The sequence below is a fragment of the Prosopis cineraria genome, unplaced genomic scaffold (genome assembly GCF_029017545.1).
Source record: "Prosopis cineraria cultivar Desert tree isolate PC_DT_omini unplaced genomic scaffold, ASM2901754v1 PC10, whole genome shotgun sequence".
In the NCBI taxonomy this organism is placed as follows: Eukaryota; Viridiplantae; Streptophyta; class Magnoliopsida; order Fabales; family Fabaceae; genus Prosopis; species Prosopis cineraria.
Window position 1 is genome coordinate 4,840,270 of NW_026555341.1, and position 22,956 is coordinate 4,863,225.

The 22,956-nt window shown below is 31.8% G+C and overlaps 1 long non-coding RNA gene across 1 annotated transcript; it reads left to right on the forward strand.

Annotated features, from left to right (window-relative positions):
• The first annotated feature begins 12,427 nt into the window (after positions 1 to 12,427).
• LOC129321603 (uncharacterized) lies at positions 12,428 to 14,121 on the forward strand. The gene is made up of 3 exons (XR_008596042.1): positions 12,428 to 12,723; positions 13,388 to 13,453; positions 14,002 to 14,121. It is a non-coding gene; the product is annotated as an uncharacterized LOC129321603 (long non-coding RNA).
• Positions 14,122 to 22,956: the final 8,835 nt, after the last annotated feature.

A 22,956-nucleotide genomic window follows, 5' to 3' on the forward strand; every position in this document is an offset into this window, starting at 1 on the left:
TTTAACACATCAAAAGTATCATCTGTAAACTTTCTCATGGACTTGTAATCAACAAGATTCATGGACTCAAGTTCAAGTAAAAGATCTTTCAGGGTATTTAATACAATCTACTTTTACCTTTGTACTTAAGTAATTGGCTTTCTTTTACTAATAAGTGATAAGTTGGTGCTAATAACATTTCTAAAATCCTCAAAAAGGTAATGAGTTGAAAGTGTCACATGTTCACTAGGTTTACTAATTACAAGATGATTACTTTCATCAAAAAGACCAGCATGATTAATTTCTTGTGTAGGAGTGATAATAGCATTAAAAATTGGGAAAACACATGCAAACATAAGATAGGGTCTAAATAGATCCAAATGAAAGTGGGCATCTATAACATCTTAATTTTCTAATCTTGTGATTAGCTACTAATCAGGGGTAAATTAGTAATTAATAAATAATTATAAGTTTGGATGGTTAATTGATAGTTTGAGTCTTTAAGATGTTAAATGAACAGATATAGGTTGAAGGATCATATTTTGGAGCAAAATGTGTGGGCACGGTAAGAATTCTCCTCATTGTGCCATGTGCCATGACTAATACTGCCTATGCCGCAGTGCATGTACTAGAAAATGACCTCTTAAGTCATGCTTTGGCTTAGGCTTCAAAAGGAAAAATCAAAGAAAATGTGAAGGGAGAAGAGAAGAGAGGTTTGGCAGTTAGGGCAAGCATTTTTAAAGCATTGAAAGGTATCTCTAACTAATAACTTATCAGATAAACTTCATACAACCCTTACCTCTAATTCTACTATAATTTATCTGGATATGAGTTATAAAAAAATTGAATTAGAAATATTTAAGGGGTTTATTTCTTATCCAACAATAATAAAAGGTTTTTGGGAGTCAAGTTAGAGCTTTATAACTGGTTTGGAGTTGAATGACGAAGCTTTAAACTTATAAGCTCAATATAGTCTTAAACTAAGAGGAAATTAAGGTGAAAATCATGTGTAAGCAAAATGAGATCATTTAAAGTGATGTAAAGTGGTAATTGAGCAATAGTGGACTTAGAATGGCTAAGTGAAAAGGAATAAATGGCTAGTTATAGCCTTAATTGATAATTATGTGTTTTTGATCAATTGAACCAATTGACTAATAATGGCAAATTGTATGTAGATTGGCATAACTTAATGGTAAAGTATGGAAATATGCTTGTATTGACGCGTTAGTAGTTGTTAAAGCCACGAGTAACCTTTCTTGTGATAGAAAGGTTGGGTAACCAAATAACTCTCTGTAATGACTATTTATTGTAACTATGTGTGAGTATGCTATCTAGTGTATGAAACAATTTTAAACTGACCATGTTTTGTAACATTGCGTGGTTATTGTATGAAAATAAAATTTGATCAAACAAACATGTGAAATTGTGTGATAACATTATATATGTATCTATATATGTATGGTGGTAATTGGGAACTTATGATTGATTTAGAAATGATGATCATAGGGGTGGAGTTTGCCCGTGTAGAGAGGTAGAGAAGGACCATATGGCATCATTATCCTTAATGCCCAACAGGGTGCAGTGTTGGAGAATTATATCTCCATAATGCCTTTCGAGGTGCGGTGTTAAAATTATCTCCTTAATGCCTATTGAGATGCAGTGTTGAAAATTCAGACTCTTTAGTATTGATACGTGCGGTGTTAGAGTCAATAACACTCCATTGTGTGTATTGGGAGAAACTATAGTTCAAAGGTGGGATAGAACACTTTTGACCGGGTGATTCTACCACTGAAAGTGAGCTCAGGGCTAATGAGAGTGTATATTGATCTAAGGCGAGCTTATGGTTTCAGATTGGGGTGATTTAAAAGTTTGATTAGTAATAATCATGCTAAACGCTAAAAGTGGTGAAAAGTGTTGAATATAGTGGTAAAATAGATGAAATGATATATATAGATGTGATTTAAAGTGAAACATATGTTATATGCTATTTTTAATTATAAATTATACTGTGCTTGCTCTACATGTGATAGTCAGTAGTAAAGAGTTATTCTATTATTAAGATTATTATCTCACCCTATGGTTACATTTTTACAGCATAGAGTAGTGAGCCAGGCAAATGAAAAGAGTAGGACCGGCTTAAAGTTGTTAAAGCTGTGTGTTTTTGAAGTTTGTGTAATGAACTTAAACCTTGTGAATATTGTGTATATAAGTTGCCATAGGAATTGCATGCATGTTTAACTTATGATTTGTGAAAAATTTATAGTGATTGTAAATCTCAGCCCATATATGAAAATATATAATGGACTAAATTATATGGGCTAAGATTTAGTGGTAAACTTGTTGTAAATTTAGATATATATGTGTGATTTTATAGTGAAAATGTAATGATTATAGCCTAAAGTACATTATTGTACTATGTGGTGTAAATTTTATATTTATAGAAATGAGCCGTTGAATGGCCAAATTATGATATATGTGTATAATTGATAAATAATGTGGTCAATTAAGTGTAATAGATCATTTTAGACTTGGTTCAAGGCCTAAAATAGTCTAATGACATTAAAGGATTGATTTAAGCGCTTGGGTGTGTTAATTTCTTTGAAAAAGTGACTTTTTACACTTGAGCATCTAAATTTTAAATGAACCATTAGATCGTGTCTAAACTTATCTCATTAGTTAGCTTATGTGATAAGTTACATGTGGGCACTTAAATCACTCCAATCAAACGTCGTATGTGAAAATGGCACATGCCGGAAAGTTTATAATTTATGCTGTAAAATGACAGTAGCAAAAACTGGCTTGGGCATCGTGGTGCATGGTACAGAGAAGGATAGGGCACATGGTTCTATACCACATGACACGGTGCATGTGTTTCTTGCCATAGCACATAGCTCATATTCTGACCTAATTTCTTTATTTTTAAAGGCATGCAATGATTGATGTGAATGGGTATAACTTGTTTCTACTGTATACGACTCTGATATGTTAAATTTTTTGATGATTTTGTAAAAATGAGTTTAGGCCCAAACTTTTAAATGAAGTATATGATTATTGTTTGGATTTGTTGTGGTGGTGATTAAGTTAATCCTTTCCTACATCGGGGCGAATATAGGGAAGGGTAAAAGCATGAACTCATTAGAAAAGTTGATCAGATCATACTTACAAAAAAAAAAAGGCTTAGGTTGGGGGAGTTTTAAGTTTAGAGTTAGATGAAAGAATACAAGCATACTAAACGAACCTATTAGACAAAGATTTGCTATAGTATTTTTAAGACCCTTCACCTTGCCTTTATTTTTCAACTGATGTGAATAAACATGCAATCCATTGAGCCTCGAATGGCGTGCATCCATTCCCTTAACCATAATTTTCAATTGCCAAATGTATAGAGTACGTGTCCAAGACTATTGTATAAGATAGGGTCAATTATGATTTGGGGGGTTTTGTTTAAAGCAAAAATGAAAAGAAAGCTAAAGAAATTAATTATGTGACAAAAAGGAATAATTGACCAAAAATTAAGAAAAGTTTGATTCAAATATGATAAAGGGGACAACTTAGGATATCACATGGAGTTAACTTTTCTACTCCAATTCAATTAGTTAGACCAAAGAGAAATGATAAGAGAGTGAAATTAATAAATTCAATTACTTAATTAAAGCAAATAAAACCCATAAGCATAAAGTCTAATACTTAATCCACTAGAAAACTCGTAGTTAACTAAATACTATGATTATGAATTAGGCAAATTAAATCCGTTAAAACCAAAGATGATTAATTCAAAATAATTTTGAAAAATATATTTAAATTATCTAATTAAATAGTTAGACAAATTACCAACTCAATTGAACAATCAAGAGTAAAAGAAACAACCCAAATTTGTAACAAATACCACAATGACAGTTAATTAACCATGAGAATTCAATAATTAATTTAATTGGCAAAGTAAAGGTAATAAACATGAATTTCAAAAATTCATTTAACACAAAATCAATCCAAGTATCTATCTAATCCAAGATTTAAAATATTTACAACCTAAAACTAAATTGTATTCAAGTATTACAACTTAAAATCATTTAAGATTAAATAATCCTAAACTCTTGAATTAAAAAAATAAATGAAAAATTACTCCCCAATGGTCTTCAAGTGTAAATCTTAGGTTCTAGCTATGAACATTGTATTTTATCAAAGTTCTAATAAGTAAATAAGATAATATCCATAGTAAAATAAATAAAAAAAACAAAAATAATAAGAATAAAAAAATAATATTTTACAACAAGAAATATATATATATATATATATATGCATATCTATAAAAGTTGGCTATAAAGATAATAAAAAAATATATTTAAGCTAGATCACCATATAATTAGAATATAATATAATATGATATTATAATTTGAAGATTTCAAGATAATATAATCTAATTTTATTTGAAGATTTTAAAATAACCTAATATCTAATATTAAGATTAGAAGATTTCAAAACAATATAATAATAGATATAATAATAGGAAAGATAACAATTAACATCTAATCTCTAAATAATAATAATAATATAAGAAAATATAAAATACTAATGTTGATCATGATAGAATTGAAATATTAGGAAAACCATAGGTGAAGGTCTGTATAAAGAAAAGTAAAGGTAGAGCATAGGACAGTTAGATAGAGACTCAAGGAGACAGTTAAAGAGATTCATAAAGGTAAGTTCACATTTTCTCATCTTTAAGCATGAATTAAAATTTATTCCTTCATTGGTCACTTGTTTCACACATAACATTGTGAGAATCAACTCCTTAGTCCTTACTTGCATCATCTTTAAGTCTCAAAATGTTGGACAAGACATGAGAACCAATTCTTATTTTCCTCTTGCGTCATTTACTCCTCTTGCATCATTTGTTTTCTTGATTGCTTCATCATTGGACCTCAAGGTGTTGAATAAGAAGAAGTTTTTTGAAGTTACAATAGACAGCTTAATGAATAAGCTAGGTATCATTTGAAAGGTATTCATCAAGGTTTTACCTAATTTATTTGTTGTGAGAGACTTTTAAAATCCTCATAAACATGGGGATAAATTATCGACATATGCGTCTACAAGGCGTTTTATATTTTTGATTGCATGAGACTTTCAGAGTCTATACAAGCTTATAAATTAATTAATTAATTAATTTATTATCCTGTACATAGCAATAAATTATCGCATGTACGTAGTTTTAAAATTATCAATTAGGTGAGACTTTCAGAGTCCTTGCAAATTTATAAATTAAATAATTTATCCTATGCAGTGATAAATTATCGTGAGTACATTTTAAGATATTCTATCCTTAATTTAAATAAAAGGTTTTCCTAAAATAAATAAGATAAAATAAATTATATTTGAAAGATTGATTTAGACACATGAAATTTTCATCAATCTTATCAAAATATTTTCTCAAGATTATCTCTCAAAATTTTGTCACAGATAAAGAAATAAAATATTTTCTTAAATAAAAACTACAAACCAATGCTAAAAATTATTTTATAAAAAATTAATAAATAATTTTTAAAAAAAATTTTCAACCAACAGACAAGCATTTTTACCTTGAACTACGTGGGCTTTGATCCCTCAAAAGGGTATGTAGGTTCTAGGTTTTTATCTTAGGTCAAGTCCAACTTATAAATAAATAAAATTTTTTCTTTTTAATTTTCTTACTTTTTGTATCTTATTTTTAAGGATAATTAATATTTTTAAGGCCATTTAAATTTTTATAGTTAATTTAAGATAACCATTCATATGAATTGGTGTTATTGAGTGTCTAACATCTTCCCTACACATAATCAACTCCCTTACCCTTTTCTCTATAAGTAGACCCCGCATCAAAAAAGTTTCCAAAATTCCCTATAAAATTTTGGTGGCGACTCCCAAATATTTATTTTTTATTCAATTTTCCTCCTCGAGAAATTTTGAATCGGGCGTGACACTAGCTTTCTCTATGTTCATCCCAAGTTGCCTCTCAAGCCAGCTCAAGCCTCCATGAATGAAGTTCTTCCTCTTTCTTGTACCTTAGAATCTACGGCCATGGATAAATGAAAGGAAATGAATGAAATTAAAATGGTTGATGGTGTGGTGTGTGAGGTTGCAAGAGAATGCTTTTGAAATGGGAGTGGAAGAGACAAGGTGGTGCAAGGCTGTGAATATTGACGGAGGCCAAGAGAAGATGAGGATATGAGATGATGGATGATGCAATAAGCAGACGAAGGAGCTGGATGAAAGGAAAAAAAAGAAATGATGAAGAAGCTACATATTTTAGACTACAACTGGAAAAAAAAAAAGAAAATAAAACTAGAGAGCTCCCCTAATTTCAATGCCATGCCTATGTGAATATTGGTGAAAGGAAGAGAGGGTTAAGAATAAGGCCCTGTTTAGTAGTATAGAATCCTTAATGTGGAAATAGAATTGGGGCAGGAATCCAAACAGAGTAGCATTTGGTATACATGAATCAGGATTCTTGGGAATCCTGATTCAATGAAAAAAGGTAGAATCAGATTCCATTATTCTATCTATGGAATTGAACAAACTCCCTGGAATTCAATCTTTTCTCTCTTCCACCCTTCAACTCATCTGCCGTCGAATTTGCCTGAACATCATCTCTTTGTTGTTGGCAATGGTAAATAATGGAAGCACCATCGTGACTCACGACCATCGCCTCGGCCTTTGCCGCTCGCCATCACTATCGCTTCCAACTTTTTTGTGCCATCGACATGCCATTTTATAAGTGTAAGAGGTTTGTTTTCTTGATCTGCAACTCCCTCTTCACTATCTTCTTCCCCTTCTATTTTTTCTATCATAGGTTGCTGGAATCAATAAGTAAGAAAACGATGACACTTCCAGCAATAGCGACGGCAAGGCGACCACCAGTGATGACTACCTTTCACCGACATCGGACGACAACGTCCTTCTCTACAACAGGCTCAGCATAAACCGTAATGGGTTCGTTGTGATACTCCTTTTCTTTCTCTCTCTACTACACACAGGTTGACAGCTCCATCACCGGTGATAAGCCACCTTTGTTCTTCATCGACTCAAGGAGCTTCACACTACCATCACAAGTCGAAGACTCCATTATCTATGGACGACCTGCCTCTAACGACCTCTCTCTCTCTCTCTCTCTATTGCACACAAGTCAATGACTCCATAACTACCGATGACCCTCGTTCTAGATCTCCGTCGACTTAAAGAGACTCACACCACTATTACAAGTTGACGACCCACCTCCCACGACCTCTCTCTCTCTCTCTCTCCCCTGTGTGTGCGTGTAGGTGTTCTTGGTTTGGGCATGAATATCTAGCAATGGATGTTGTATGAGCTATGTCGTCGAGCACCGCTTCTTCGTCTAGGTGTGAATCTGGCAGTGTATAAGGTGGACGAGGAAGACAAAGTAGGTGGGTCTGATCTGGCAAAAAAAGCGATGCAGAGGGAGATTTTTTTTATTCAGGGATATTTTAGTCTTTTAATATGTAGATATGCAGATTAAATATTAAATAATATAAGAATTCTATATACATACCAAACACACATATGTAATCCAATTCTGTTCCAATTCTAATTCTGATTCCGATTTCATCAAAAATTCTTTCATCATACCAAACGAGGCCTAAATGATCTAAAGGCTATAGTTTAAAAAAAATTCCAACCATTAAATTCAAAAGGAGCTAATGAGAAAAAAATAAAAAGGAAAGTGTAAAAGTTCTCTAATTTTTCTTGATTAGAAATGACCATTGCGCCCTTAATGAACCTTGATAATTCCTTCCTTGTCTTGTTTCTTCATAGCCATTGGATGCCCTTTCAATTTTCAAAATTAAATCTTTACCATTGAACTTTATTAATTTTTTTTATTGCCTAAAAAAATCAAATGCACCCATTAATGTATGTTATATCCAAAATAAATTCATGTTTCATAAAATATTTTTAAATTAATTTTTTTAGCAATTATAATTTTCCACAAAATGGCTAAAAATTCAAATAATGTATAATAATTTAAATTAAGCTTAATTAATGATTTGAAAAATTAATCCATGTTAAAAATAGAAAATAAAATATTCACAATTGAGCCCAAAATTTCTATAATTAATTCAAAAATATATTATTCCTCAAAATTAGCTAATAATCTAAATAATATCTACAAACCTCAAATTAGCCTAAAATCATCATTAAAATACATGAAAAAGGTGGGATAAAATATATAAGATTTATGATTCATCACCAGCTCCTTTTCACCAACTTTTCTATTTTTTTCATAAAAAGATTAATAATGACATTTGAAGAGTTTTGGTGTTTTTATTGCCATTCATTTTTAAGAATATGATCATTATATTATATAAATTAAAATCATTTAATAACAAATAAAATATTACCTTTTTTAACTTTTTATATTGTTAAACCTTTATATAGAATGGGTATTTATTCTGTTTATTCTTAATTTTTAATTAAGTCTAGCGTGGATAATAATCAAATAATTACTTAAAGATATTTTTTTTATTTATTACATTTATCTAGTAGTAGAGTCAAGAACTCATACATGCCCAAAATTTTTTAAAATTAATTTTAATTTATATTTTTCTTTAAAATTAATTATCTTATTTTATAAAAAGTATAAAATATATTGTTTTGGACACTTAAGTCTCAAACAATGTATAAGACTCAAAACTTTTTTTAAAAAGATAAGTGAGTCTTAAAATATAAAAATCAATATTGAAATATATTTTGAATATTATTTTGAGATATTTTATTGATAAAAATAATGAAAATATGAAAATATAAATATTTTAACTTTTTTAAAAATAATTATAGTAATACACTCAAACATATGGTATTTCAGTCTAAAATGACAAAAAACTTAAAGAATTAATTAATATTTACTATATTTTATATGTTTTTTAAAAATATTTTTTATTCAGATATTCGGGCTAAGCCCAAACCCAATCTGGTTTTGCCCAAAATTTTTGGGCCAACTTGAACATCAAATTTTTTTTTTTTCTTTATCTCAAATTACTAGCTCTAACACCTTCCCACATGGTACTCTTGTCAAACCTTCCTACAGATTGCTTATAACATTTCTTCCTCTTTCTTCTCTTTTTCTTTTTCTCGTGTAGTGTCTAACAAATTCCCCTTCTTTTCTATTTGTTCCCTCAAGTGATATTTCTCTTCTATCATGTTTTGATTCATTTTTTGGATACTTTCTCCCTATTACAAATTTATTATTAGTAAATAGGTGATTGTTTTGATGCTCTACAGTTCATTTACAGATGAGTTTCATGTTTCATCATGCCTTCATTCTTCTTTTTCTTCAACAATACACGTCTATTACATTGCTATAAGTTTTTTGTTACATCGCAAATCAATCCTCTCTATTTTTATTTCCATAAATCCATCTTATATTTATAATTTTTTTAATTCTTAACTGTCTCATGAGATCTAAAGAATTACTTCTTCATCTCTTACTCAAAATAGATTTGAAAGTTAGCCCTTATCGATAAGGGAATTTTTTTTATCATTATCGTTTTGTGTTTATCTTGAAGGCATGTCAATTTTCAAGTTTTATACATTGTGCACATTTTGTTCCATAATAGAGTTTTTTTGCTAGCACGCACTCTCTATGTTGCATTTCATTTTTCTCCTTTTTCATGTTGCTACTTTCAAGCATGCTTATTAGATGAGATTTATTGCTTTGTATTGTCTTCAATGTTTTTAGTATTTGCCAACAATAAATCTACAATGGGAAGGGATCATTAGAAAAAAAACATAATGTTAATTAAACACATTTTGCTTTGTATTAAAAAGTTACTTAAATAACCTATCAATTACTTCATTTGATTTTATTCATAGATCTCTTTAATTCATGTTTTTATGTCACCTCTTCAATTCTGGGAGATAGGGAATGATTGTTCTCATGTATTAGCAAACATGTTCATCTATGTTGTTACAATTGTGTCCACCATTTTCTTTGAAATTCGACCAAGTAATTTATTTGAGTCAAATCAATTTTATCATTGTAAACTAAAGTAACAATATCTTTTCATTTTTTAACATGTTGTTTATGAGATAAATCCTTATAGATATTAAGTAAATCTCATTATTTATTTAAATTATTTTTAAAATTTTCATACCCCATACATAGCACAAGCCATATACTAGTTCATGGAAACAATATTTCACAATCCATTAGCAATAAAAAAGTCTACCTAAGAAAATGAATTTGATATCTCTTGAGACTTTTTTTGGAAAATTGTTAAGCAAAAAATCCCTGACCATTGGTCTACAATACTGTTGGAATCTAAGGATCAAGAAAGTGAATGTGATCCTTGATTGCATCAATGCTATCAACATGATCATGAGAGACTCGCCACAAAATTATGCTTTTTAGGATACTATTCAAGAAGCTAGACTAATTTTAGGAAGAGATTGTTCTGTTATTTAAATTTTGTTCTAAGGGATTATGTTAGAAACAATAATGTGCTTGCTAGGTCAGCTCAAAAAATAAGCATTTCTTCAACCATCCTCCATCGTTCATTAGAGAAAGAGAAGAAAAGAGAGGAAGGGAGAAGAAATGATTCTGTTGTTGTATTTTAACCTCTAGAACTTTTATTATGAATGAATAACCTTTTATCCCAAAAAAATCCCTGACTATAAAAACCAAGGACCTATATATCAAATTTATATCATGTAAAGACTAAATAATTTGATATTTACTCTGCAATCCTCTAGCAACTCTTTGACATTAATTTTGTAAGCAAAATGACAAAATTGCCTCTAAGTTTAAAATAATAAAAAAACCTTGTACTAGAACCCTCACAGCTCACCCTACCCCATATCTTAGACAAGTCACCCCACGATGCCCCCATCAAGGTAACGATTGGAGGCAACTTCTTCTCAACTTCTTAAGTCAAAATTGCTTTTCTTATCTGTGTATGACATTGTGAGGTCATTCTTTGATAGCATTATTAGTAGTCAAAGGTCAAATGTCAAAGGTTGCACGATAGATCATTCTTAACTGTTAAAGGTAATCATACTCAGCATTGTTGGAGGTCAAGAAGGCTGGTCAATAAATGATAAGATGGATTTCATTTTTCTATAGGTATTCATTGTCATTTACCTTTATCTTAATCAAAACAATGTAGTTCAGCGATTTCTAGGTGTTATTTCAATATATGTGCTAAGTTATGTCATTTATGTGTTTGCTGACTATTGCTTTGTAGCCATGATAACAACTTTCATTCGTGAATTATCAAGCTCCCTTATTATATTGACAAGATGAGGGTAAAATAATAAAAACTTAAACTCAAATTAGAACATTCACAAGTAATCATGGGGAAATAATAAGAGCCTTTGGTGTTTTGACAAGCGTATGATTGTATAACAACTTTCAATTATCAATTAGCAAGTCCACTTCTTTTATTGACAAGAGTAAGGTAGAATATAATGAAAACTTGGGCTCAAATAAGGCCTTGTACTATATTAACAAGTAACCATGGGAAATAACAAGAGCCATTAGTTTTTCGACAAGTGTATGATTAAGTAACAACTTTCATTCATGCATTAACAAGTTCCCTTGTTGTATTGACAAGATGTAGATAGAGTAACACTTAGACTCAAAACAAGACCCTTTAAAATATTCACAAGTAACCATAGGGAAATAATAAAAGCCTTGGGTGTTTTGACAAGCGTATGATTAAATAACAACTTTCAATCGTCAATTAACAAGTCCTTTTACTATATTGACAAGTAGCCGTGGGGAAAAATCAAGAGTCCTTAGGGTTTGGAAAAGTGTTCCATTGAGTAACAACTTTACTGATGAATTTACAAGATCCCTTATATTATTGACAAGAGTAAGATAGTGTATAATGATAAAGGTTTTTATAAGTCCTTTTACTATAGGGAAATAATAAGAGTCTTTAGTGTTTGATAAGTGAATAATTGATTCACAACTTCCATTCTTAAATGAACAAGTCATGTTATTTTATTAATAAGAGCAGGGTAGAATCTGATGAAATTGGGCTCCAACAAGTCCTCTTATTACATTGACAAGTATTTATGTGGAAATATTAATAGGTTGTATTGTTTTGACAAGTATATGGATGATTTGACATTTTCTAAAATGTGATTATTATTAATATGTATAGTGGGATGAAAATGGTTGACCAAAAAGGATAGAAGAGGAAACATGTAACATCCTGATTTTTATATAATAAAGAAATTGTGGAATTTAGGTTTTGAGGAAAAAAATGATAATAATAGGAATTTATATTATTTGAGGTTATTTAGAAATAATATTATGATTAGGTATTTAATTATGAATTTAAAATTTAAATTTAAAACCACATAAGCAATATTTAGTTAAGATATAATACATAAATAATTTTTTTTTATGTGTGTGTTAAAAAAAAGAGAAGGTAGAAGGAACAAAAAAAAAGGGGGGGTGGAAGGTTGTTGTTTCTAAGTCCCACATTGGTTAGATGAGGGAAGAGAAGAGGTGCCTTCATGTATAAAAAGGAGGGGGTGTGTGCATTAGGAAGCATGAGAGGCTAAGATGCAATTTAGAGAAAATTGCAACTTTGGGCCCAAAGGTTTGAATAATTAAATTCAAACCTATAGTTTTTTTTTTATATAATTTTGGGACTCACAATCCCATTTTTATATTATTTTTCTCTCTTCCTCTCACGTTGCTCGGCGTTTTCTCGCAAGGGGGGGATTATTTTCTTTTTTCTTCAGGTATGTTCTAACTTTCCTGTTTAGATTAGCATTTAAAAATTTATTTAATTACAAAATTAATTTTATAGTTATTTTTTAAATAATATTAGCTTTCTAATGATATGATTATTTTGAAGGATAGAGTAAATATTTTGATTAGGATTTTTTCTATAGGATAGTAAATCTGATGATATGATGGATTAAAAATATAGGTTAAAACTCTTAGGGATATAATAAATATTATAGAATATTTTCTTGAGGTTGAAACTCATGTTTAAGAATTTTTGAGTTAAAATCTAGATCTATATGGTTGAATTTATGTGGAATCTGAGATGTAGGGATAAACCTATGATTATTAAATATTTATTTAAGTATGAATAGGTATTTTTGAGGTTATAGAAAGGTGATTTGAGGCTTCAGGATAATTTTAAAAATTTAATTTATTTTTGGACGAATTTTTAGAATATAGAAGGATGAAATTGTGATACTAGAAGTGATTTGAGGATAAAAAAAATAGTTTATTAGGATACGAGAATTTTAGAAAAGAATTTGGGAAGTTAAATGAGGCATAAATCTTAAATTAGTGTTAATATGGATTATAGATCTAAGACTTTCTAACTATTTAAATTAGAGTTATTTATTTTAATGTAAAATTAATATATAGTATTGTGAAATAATTATGTAGATTATATTGACAAAGATAGTGGTGAAAAAGGAGTTGTGAAGGGGAACTTGTTATTCAAGACACAAGGTAACCATTATTAATGTGTTGTGATGAGTGTGTTTGTGAATGGTTATGTGTTGTTTTGTTGTTTGGAAAAATTATGAATTATTGAAAATAAATACTGTATATACTTGTTTGAAATTATTGCCAAGTGGGTTAAAAATTTATTTTTGTTTATCATGATGAGATATTATTGTTCGGATATATTCCTGTTTGGATATTTGAATGATGCATGACTTGTCAGGGTATTTTAATGTATGGTGTTAATGGGAATTTCTGTTCGGTTAATTATTACCACGTGGTAAGCCCTCATTGGACCCAATGAGTGGCGTGTCGCTTGGTCCAACTCAACTTTGGCCGGGTGATTTGGCGTCCGAGCATGGTGAAAGGAGGATATAAGGTGCAGTCATGCAATTAAATACTTGTTCGGTTTGTTTGAAAATATTGTTCGGTTAAATGTTTTGTGTGCCCACTTAGCAATCGCATGATTAGTTACATCCGCATGCATCATTACATATTAATTTTTGGTTACTGAGACTTTTAAGTCTCATTCCCCGTGGTTAATATTTTTACAGGAGCGAATCCGGCCGAGAAAGCACCAGAGGTGTAATTATGGTGTATGAGACACCATCTTTTACGTTGCCTCTTATTTTGGATTATACAATGTATCTTGTGCCAACTTAGGACATATCTTGTCTATGGAGCATGTAAACTCTAATCCTTTTTATTAAATGCATTTATATGTCCAAGAGGATTATGTCTGTCCCTTTTGATTCATGACCTAATTTAAATAACATGCTATGAGGATCATGTCTGTCCCTCATGGTTCTAATTGCTTTTTGAGATATTTTAAGACCTGTGGTATATTGTCTTGGATGTATCATGGTAGAAATTTTTCTACCATGATAAGGGTATGATAAGGGTTCAATGAAAAAAAAAATGATTTCTTGAATTAATAACTTGCGAAAAATTGGTTTGTAAATTTGAGGGTGTTACATAAGTGGTTCAATGGTACCAGACTTCGCCTCAACTTCATTAAGGTGGTAGAGGTTGGAGGTTCGAGTCTGGGGAGGTTCCAAAAGACCCTGGAGAGGCAGTGGTGAGGAATAACCACAGTACCACCTGTGGGAAAGTCGGCTTTGGTCCAGTGATGGGCCAGAGTCCAGTACCGAGTCGAGGCCCAAGGGGTGGCTCCGTGCTGTTACATAAAAGGCGCCTTTTATGTAACAGCACGGAGCCACCCCTTGGGCCTCGACTCGGTACTGGACTCTGGCCCATCACTGGACCAAAGCCGACTTTCCCACAGGTGGTACTGTGGTTATTCCTCACCACTGCCTCTCCAGGGTCTTTTGGAACCTCCCCAGACTCGAACCTCCAACCTCTACCACCTTAACGAAGTTGAGGTGAAGTCTGGTACCATTGGGTCAACTTGACTCAATGGTACCAGACTTCGCCTCAACTTCGTTAAGGTGGTAGAGGTTGGAGGTTCGAGTCTGGGGAGGTTCCAAAAGACCCTGGAGAGGCAGTGGTGAGGAATAACCACAGTACCACCTGTGGGAAAGTCGGCTTTGGTCCAGTGATGGGCCAGAGTCCAGTACCGAGTCGAGGCCCAAGGGGTGGCTCCGTGCTGTTACAAAACACTTGACTAGATTTAAGCAATTCAAGAAAGAATTTCATGAGAATACAAGTCCTTTTAAGTGTAATGGATGTTGTTGGAGAGGCATGGAAGAAGTTGAGTAGAGAATAAAGGACCAATACAAAATAAAAGCCCTCAAGTCAAGAGGTGAAAGCAACTACAAGAAGTATATTGTACCATTTTACACTAGATGTCATCAAGCAAGTTCAAGAAAGTTGCTCAATTTGTGAAAAACAATGACAGGTTAAGGGATAGGGTGAACAAAATTAGTTTTGGGATATTATTGGATATAGGTTGCAAGAGAATACCTCGAAAGCTTGTTAGAGAGCCAATTTGTACTTATGACTTACCGACAAAAAATATTACAATTAAAGGGAAGACTATTAAAATCATTCCTTTAAATGTTGAACTTTTGATGGAGTTAACCAATGAAGGGAAAGAAGTGAAAATGAAAACTAACAAGGAGATCATTGATAAATTAAAGAGACACTATTGCCCATTATCTTTCATTGAAATAAAGGAGAAGATCATGTCTATGAAAGATGATAATTCTTTGGAGTTTTTTTATATTATATATACTTGGAACCTTGTTATGTCCTACTGTTAGTGTTGTTGTTACTGAAAAGCTATTAAAAGTGATGAGTTACACAAACAATGCATGGGGATGAGGAAAGTTTAACTGGGTATGACTTGTCTTGAATGAGCTTATAATAGAGATTCAAGAGTACGAACAACTTATTAAGAAGGGAAAGTTTCAAGGATCAAAAAATATTAGCGGCTACATGTTTTTCTTATTGGTATAGAGTTGTTAACAATTCATTTTATTATTTTGATGACTAATTAGAAGATATGTAGATTGAAACATTGGATGCTTGCTTTTTGTAGATTTTTTTCTTTAAAATTTTCCTTCAATTAAAGGTGGTCCATCCTCAAGTAATGCTCTCAAGCATTGAAATGAGCAAAGAGTGATCAAAAAAGTAGATCTAAAGAAGAAGAGCTATCATGGGACCTTTTATACTATAGCCACTAGTCAAGAAATTAGTCCTACAAAGTTACCACCATTTATAACATTTCATCACCAGGTTAATATGGTAGAATTAATTTAATTCAATACCGTTGATATGCATTATCTTATACGTTGTGTGTTGTGTGAGAGATAAAAGACATTTATGTGAGAGTAAATACTTTTTTCACCTAAAAATGAAGGAAATACAAATTTATGTTGTTGAGGAGTTTCTAAAGCTTCAAGGGAAGATGGTTGGTATAGAAGATCTAGATGAGAATAAGGAAGCCAAGGAAGAAAAGGAAGAGGCAAAAGAGGAGGTAAGGATGAAGAAAAGAATAAGGAAGTTATTGAGCAAGATAGTAAAGAAGCAGACAAAGAGGAAATAAAAAAAGTAAGTTGAAGTAGAAAGTTCAGAAGAGATTAAAGAAGATGATGAAGAGGAAGAGGGAGAGGGAGAGGGAGGAAGAGCATAATTTAGATGCGGTGGATGAAGAAGAAGACACACAACATACAAAAAATCAGAGAGCAAAGTCAAGGATCCAATGAGAAGATCGAACATGGTAAAAAAAAGCCTTGCATTAGATCTCTACAGTTGGCATTTGTTAGCCAGAAGAGGAAAGTCAGTGAAAAGGAACTGATGTATTCATTATGCTTAGAATTTTATCAAAGAGATAAAGGTCAATAGTAAGTAATCTTATCCTTACTCTTAGCTATCCACATTGGCCAATAAATGAAGGCTGATATGAAGTAGTAAGTCTATGTTCTGCTTTGTGTATGCAGGGTGTTTGTTCAAATGTTTGGATATCACCTTACACGGGGTGAACTTTAATTCCTCGATCCTTACCAATGGCTCAGTAACAAAGTATGTTTAACACCTATTTAAATGAAACATGATTTATCACATAAGATTTGTAAGGTGATGTGTTTACTATGTATAGATCATATTAGTAGTAGCAATGACATTAGTTGCTGAGCTAAAGGACTAAACTTTTAAGGTGAAGTGACATATATTTGACTCAAAGTTTATGGTTAGTAACAGTCTATTAGTATAAAATTTAACTATAGTGAAGTGGTTTATATTTGTTGACGATACTCTATTTGTATAAGAGATCATGATAGAGAATTTAAAAGCTTAGACTTTGACCAACCACCTTAATAAAATAAATCTAGAGAGTATTGGTTATAACATAAGAGACTGTGATTATATTTTTGCACCAATTATTATGGCCAACCATTAGTTTTGCTTTGTGATGGATCCAAGAACCCTTGAATTTTATGTCTTAGATTTACTGAAGAAGGGTAAAAAAAACAAGAAGATCTAAGAACCTATGGGCAGGAAATGATGGGTATTGCTTTTATATGTGTTTCTTCATTTGTTAGTGACAATATTTTTTTGTTATTGAAGAGTTGTGACTTAATGGTAAGATGTTACTTTATGCAGAGGAACAATTTCATTGAAATCTTAAGGCATATTATGTAACATCCGAGAAATTTAAACCTAATTAACTAAGCTTAATTAGAGTAATTAAATTTATTGATGTGGTATGTAGTCAAAGAGGTCTAAAAAGTGTGTTTGATTGTGATTTCAGCCTTAAATGTAGGTTCTAAGTAAAGTCAAGCCATTTGGGCATCAAAAGGTGAGAAAGCCTAAGAAAGGAGCCTCTATGCCATATGTGAAATATCTCCTCTACTAAACACTATTAACACTCCGAATCTATAGTGATCAAGAGTTTAACTTATAAAGAGATTATCAAGTTTATGTTTTAAAATAAAGGGATTTTAAGTTTTTATAGTTTTAAATTAGTCTAAACCAAGCATTTGATCTTTAATTAAAGAAGTTACAAAAGTATAAGATGCCTTAGAGGAGTGAAAGAAATTGAAACTAGTTGAAAAATATTAAATTTGCTAAAAAACAGAGCAATGCACTGTGGCTTGTTGCTCTTTATGTCGTGCGTCGCGAATCAAGCGCAAATGCACCATAGCTTGTTACACTTACACGCAAATGACAGCAATTCAAGCAACTTCTAACGTGTCCCAAATCTCCATCCAATGTCCGAATAACATGATCTAAATGTCTACGAAAAGCTCTTTTTATAAACTAGCTAATGGCATGAATTTTACTTTAAAAAAATCACACTATAAAATTAGATACTCAAACATATTTTTATCACTTTTCATAACTTTTTACCATGGGAGTTAGAATACTCTATATAACTAACCTTTGTTCAGCATTAGGTGCTACCACTATTTGAGGAGGAGACAGTGAGTTTAACCAATCCAAATCAATATCCCACTCACTGAGAGAGAATGATATTCCTTCAGTATCTCTAAACACATAACCTAGCCTACATTCACAATTAAAGCCACACACGTTATGCACAATGCTAAATGTCAACCAATTAAAATTTACATAATTCAACTAAATTTAAATACTTACTCTTGAGAAAAATCACTTGGTGATGACTGTCTAATGTCATTTTTCCCTCACGCCAATATAAATGTGGTCACTGTTATCATTAAACTCAATTAGTTGAGCCACTCTAATGTCATCTATAAGATCTATCAATGTGGTTTCTTCCATCTTCATGATGTACTTCAAGTCCGTTTTCTTTATTCCAAGACACACCTTTAATAATATTAATCTTTTAAGTTCATCATATGTCATCCCATCTCTAATAATTCTAGCAATTACATTACCTTCCTCATATTTCACAATATTCTATTCACTTGTCTTAACATAATCTCCCCCATGATGAAAAAAATAAAATAATTTCTATCATTTAATGCTTGCCATTAATTATGCCACCTTGAAACCTTAGATTAATTTAGAAAAGTTACATGATATTAGTTATACAAAAATTCTCTCTGATTCTAGTTTAACAGTTAACAAACATATATTAACAACAAAGCATTGCTATTCTAACAACACAAAGTCCAACAGTTCCCAACTTCCAAGACTTCAAGCAAGCATATTCCAAAGCAACAATCATCTGATACATTTTATTTCTATCAGATATGCAAACTATTATTAAATATTACCCTTTACACACACATGACATGTAACTTTATACACCCGACAATGAAGAACATGGGATATAGAGTCTAAAAAAGAGTTGCATTAATTAGCTCAATGACAACACACATTTTGAACATTCGGATATGCTCACCTTACTCTTTCCACAACCTCCACGTCCTATAATATTCACACCATAACATTACCCATGAGTAAGAATAACGTGTTGTATAAGAATATTCATGGAGACAATAATGTAACACAACAATGGATGATTTCAATTTTTTTTTCATTTACTAGCTGTCTCTACTTCATTTACAGAGCTAGTTAAGAGAGAAGGAAAATATTTTAGCTTCGATTCTAAAGTTTCTTTTGGTCAGGAACAAGTTTTTCTTTTATTCTGTAGGGTAAATCTGTCATTTTGCTTATAAAATTAATAACAACAAAGTACCAGAGGGCCACAAAGTAAATACCAAATCATTTGGTCTTTACATAATATAAATTTAACACATAAATTCTTGATTGCTATTTTTCTCAAATTTAATTATGCTAAAATACATGTGATCTATTTTAAAAAGAGGTCCTATCAATGATCATTGAAAGTTAAATGACATAACTGTCTTCACAAATTAAAAAAAAAAGTATCCATCCCAAATAAAAGTGGTTGCATCTTTTCTAAGATGCATAATACATTATAATTTTTTAGCAAAATCAGTAGCATAACAAATCAAACAAAATGTTTAATTAAAATTAGAAAGCAAACATGATGTTTAAATAATAGGAAAGAACAGTGAGAAAATGTTGTCAAAAGGACGTTGGAGGATGAATCAACATTGCCTTATATCTCCATCATAATTTCTGTATTGCAAAAACGACTCCTTGTCACTTAGAAACCAAAATCACGATTTTTTATCACCAAGTGAGAGAAATTTTTTTAACATTAATTTTTTTCTCTTTAATTTTGAATCAGCGTTGTCCTAGTTTCCTCTATCTCCCAATTCTATCCCCTTCCATTTCTGTGCTACAAAAAATATCATTACAGCTATAGGTGTATTTGCCTGTTCAACTGCACACCAAAACAAATATTAAAAGGACTGTTATAAAGGGGAGAGGGGTGTCCTACTCTCAATTTCACTCCATTTTTTTATCATTATCGCTAGATCAAAGCTTTTTAACAGTTAATATTTAAAAAAATTATTATTTTAATATAATATAAAATATATAAATAAAATGTTATAATTGTATACAGTTTAGATTAAAGTTTAATAGTTTAAATTTATTTACATAATTTTGTGTAAAATTAAAATAATAATTTTATTAAATGAGAAAATAAAGAACACCGGAAGAGGAGATGCCCATTTCCCGCTACAAACCCATGATTACACCTCTTTGGTTGCTTTATAATATGAAGTATTCGGTATCGTTTTCGTATCGTTCGAAGTGTTTGGTATTGCTAAAAGAACACACGTGCTAAAACTGTAATGACCCAATCCAATTGAGTTCATGTTTTGATGGATCGAGTCGTTGGATGGGCCCAATACAACCTTGATGCATTTTTCTCAGAGAAACGTCCCTGCTAGGTTCTCTCTTCATAAAGCAACACTCTACCGCTTGAAACAGCAACGCGGCACCATGCGTAGCAAATGTGACACTATAAATTAAGGCCCTATTTGGTATGTGACATCAAGGACATGGATTGGGATTGGATTTGGATAATACCACTCTTAACATATTTGGTATGAAGCATTTTGCAATCCTTGAGACTCCTTAGTACCACTTAGGTGAGAATACTCAAACCCACTACTCCTTTGGTACTAAAAATCTAACTTAGGATTAAAAAATTTTTGATTGAAATGCCCCCATGAAAACACCCAAATTTTCTCCTCAGTCAACGAATCTCGACCTTTACCTTCCTTCTCCTAAGTTGACAACTCCAACCCTCCATCTTCCTTCTCATGCTTCGACGACCCTCGACCTCCATCTTCCTTCTCCTTCGTCGACGACTCCAACCCTCCATCTTCCTTCTCCTGCTTCGATAACCTCTGACCCTCCAGCTTCCTTCTCTTATCTTGACGATCTCCGGCCTCTACCTTCCTTCTCCTCCATCAACAACCTTCGCCAATGCCATCCCCCTAGTGTCGTCCTCACTTCTCAGATCTGCGAATTGGGAGGGTGAGATAGAAGCAATGAGTTCAGATGATCAATCATATATGAGAAGGTGAAAGGGCAAGTGGGTATTTGAGTCTTTTCCCTAGTTTTTTTTTTAATCCTAGTCTTATTTTTTTTAATCCCATGACATACTAAATATGATTTTAAAATTTATTCCTATTATCAATCCCATTCTCATTCTCATTCTTAATACCACAAAATTCAATACTTGATACCAAACAGGGCCTAAGTGTTCAAAAGCCATGAGACAATGTCACTGGGATTGGACGTGACTTTTGAAGGCCTGTCCAAATTTTTTTTTTTTTTTGGTGGCCAACGGAGGGTCTGTTGAGTTAGCAACTTGATCATGTGTCACGGCATATCGAATCGGCCCCGTGCAACACCATCAATATGCTGCAGCTGGTTTGAGTGCAAGCGGATGCGTGATTCATTTAGCTCTCTGGTATCCTAAATTTGATCCTGCTGTAAAACCTGTTTTTCTTTTTTGGGAAGCATTTCAGAAATGTAGCTTATCAACAAATCACGCCCAACAAAATTTGAAATTATTCTGTAAGACTAAGAAACTAAATTGAAATTAATTTTTATAGGATTTTTTTCTTTTTCCATTTTTTTTGGGCTCCAAGAACGTATTGCTTTAAAATGTTACATGTGATTTATATTTCCTCTATTTTCCACCATTCATCCATTTCAACTCCGAGGCATTTGTTTCAATATATATGTATATATATACATATATTGTCCCTGTGTCATTGCTTGTAAACTTCCAAAAGTTGTTAAAAACAGGAAAAAAAAATGAAGCTTCTAATGAATCAAAGACTCGTTTAAATAATTCCTAAAAGCATATTCAAACCACATCTAAAATGTTTTTAATAAATTTAATAAATAATTAAATTCTCTGAATATACTTTTATGGTATATAAACCGAAAATCAACACACATTCCAAGTGTTCTGTTTTGGTAGCGTTTAATGAAGAAGGTTCCTAGTGAATGAACTAATTACTTCATGGCGTTTATCGGTCGCATCAAAGAAAGCCAAATTCAACCTAGCACAAAAGCTTTTACTTCAGAATGGAGCAACGCGAATGGAGCGCTTCCTTCATTTTCTTCTATTCTTTTTCTGAGGCCATTGCTAAAATATCATTAATATCAAAGTTTAATTTTGTCCCGGTCTGGGGAAAAAAAAATTCTAGGTGAAACATTGACGACGAACTTGATGCAAGATGAAAGGCAAGAAAGTTATATAAAATCGGGAACGACGAAAGAAATTACACGCTAACAAGAAAGAAAATCGCAAGCAGCCATGACAATATTTCGTACAACATTTTTTTAATCTATCCATCGAGGCGTGGCAGTCCAGACGACCGAAAAAGAAGTCTGAGCTCTGAATCTCCTATCTTTGGCACCACCTACCAAGTACTACGGCCAAGTTTTTGCTAGTTTCACGGACTTCAGCTTAATACATGAACAACTTTTCAACCTTCAAGCCTCTTTCTCCCCCCCACTCCAAGTTTCTACTTCTCTTGGCTATGAAATTGTCAAAAATGTGAAAATTACTCGTTCGTGTTCTATAATACCACCAGGTTTTTCTGGCCAAAATTTTCAAGCAAGATTCCAGGAAGTTGCGTGAAACACCATAAATTCAAAACGATCAACAGTATCCTAAATTTTCAGTAGTAAAGAAATAAAGGAGATGAAAATTCTATTTA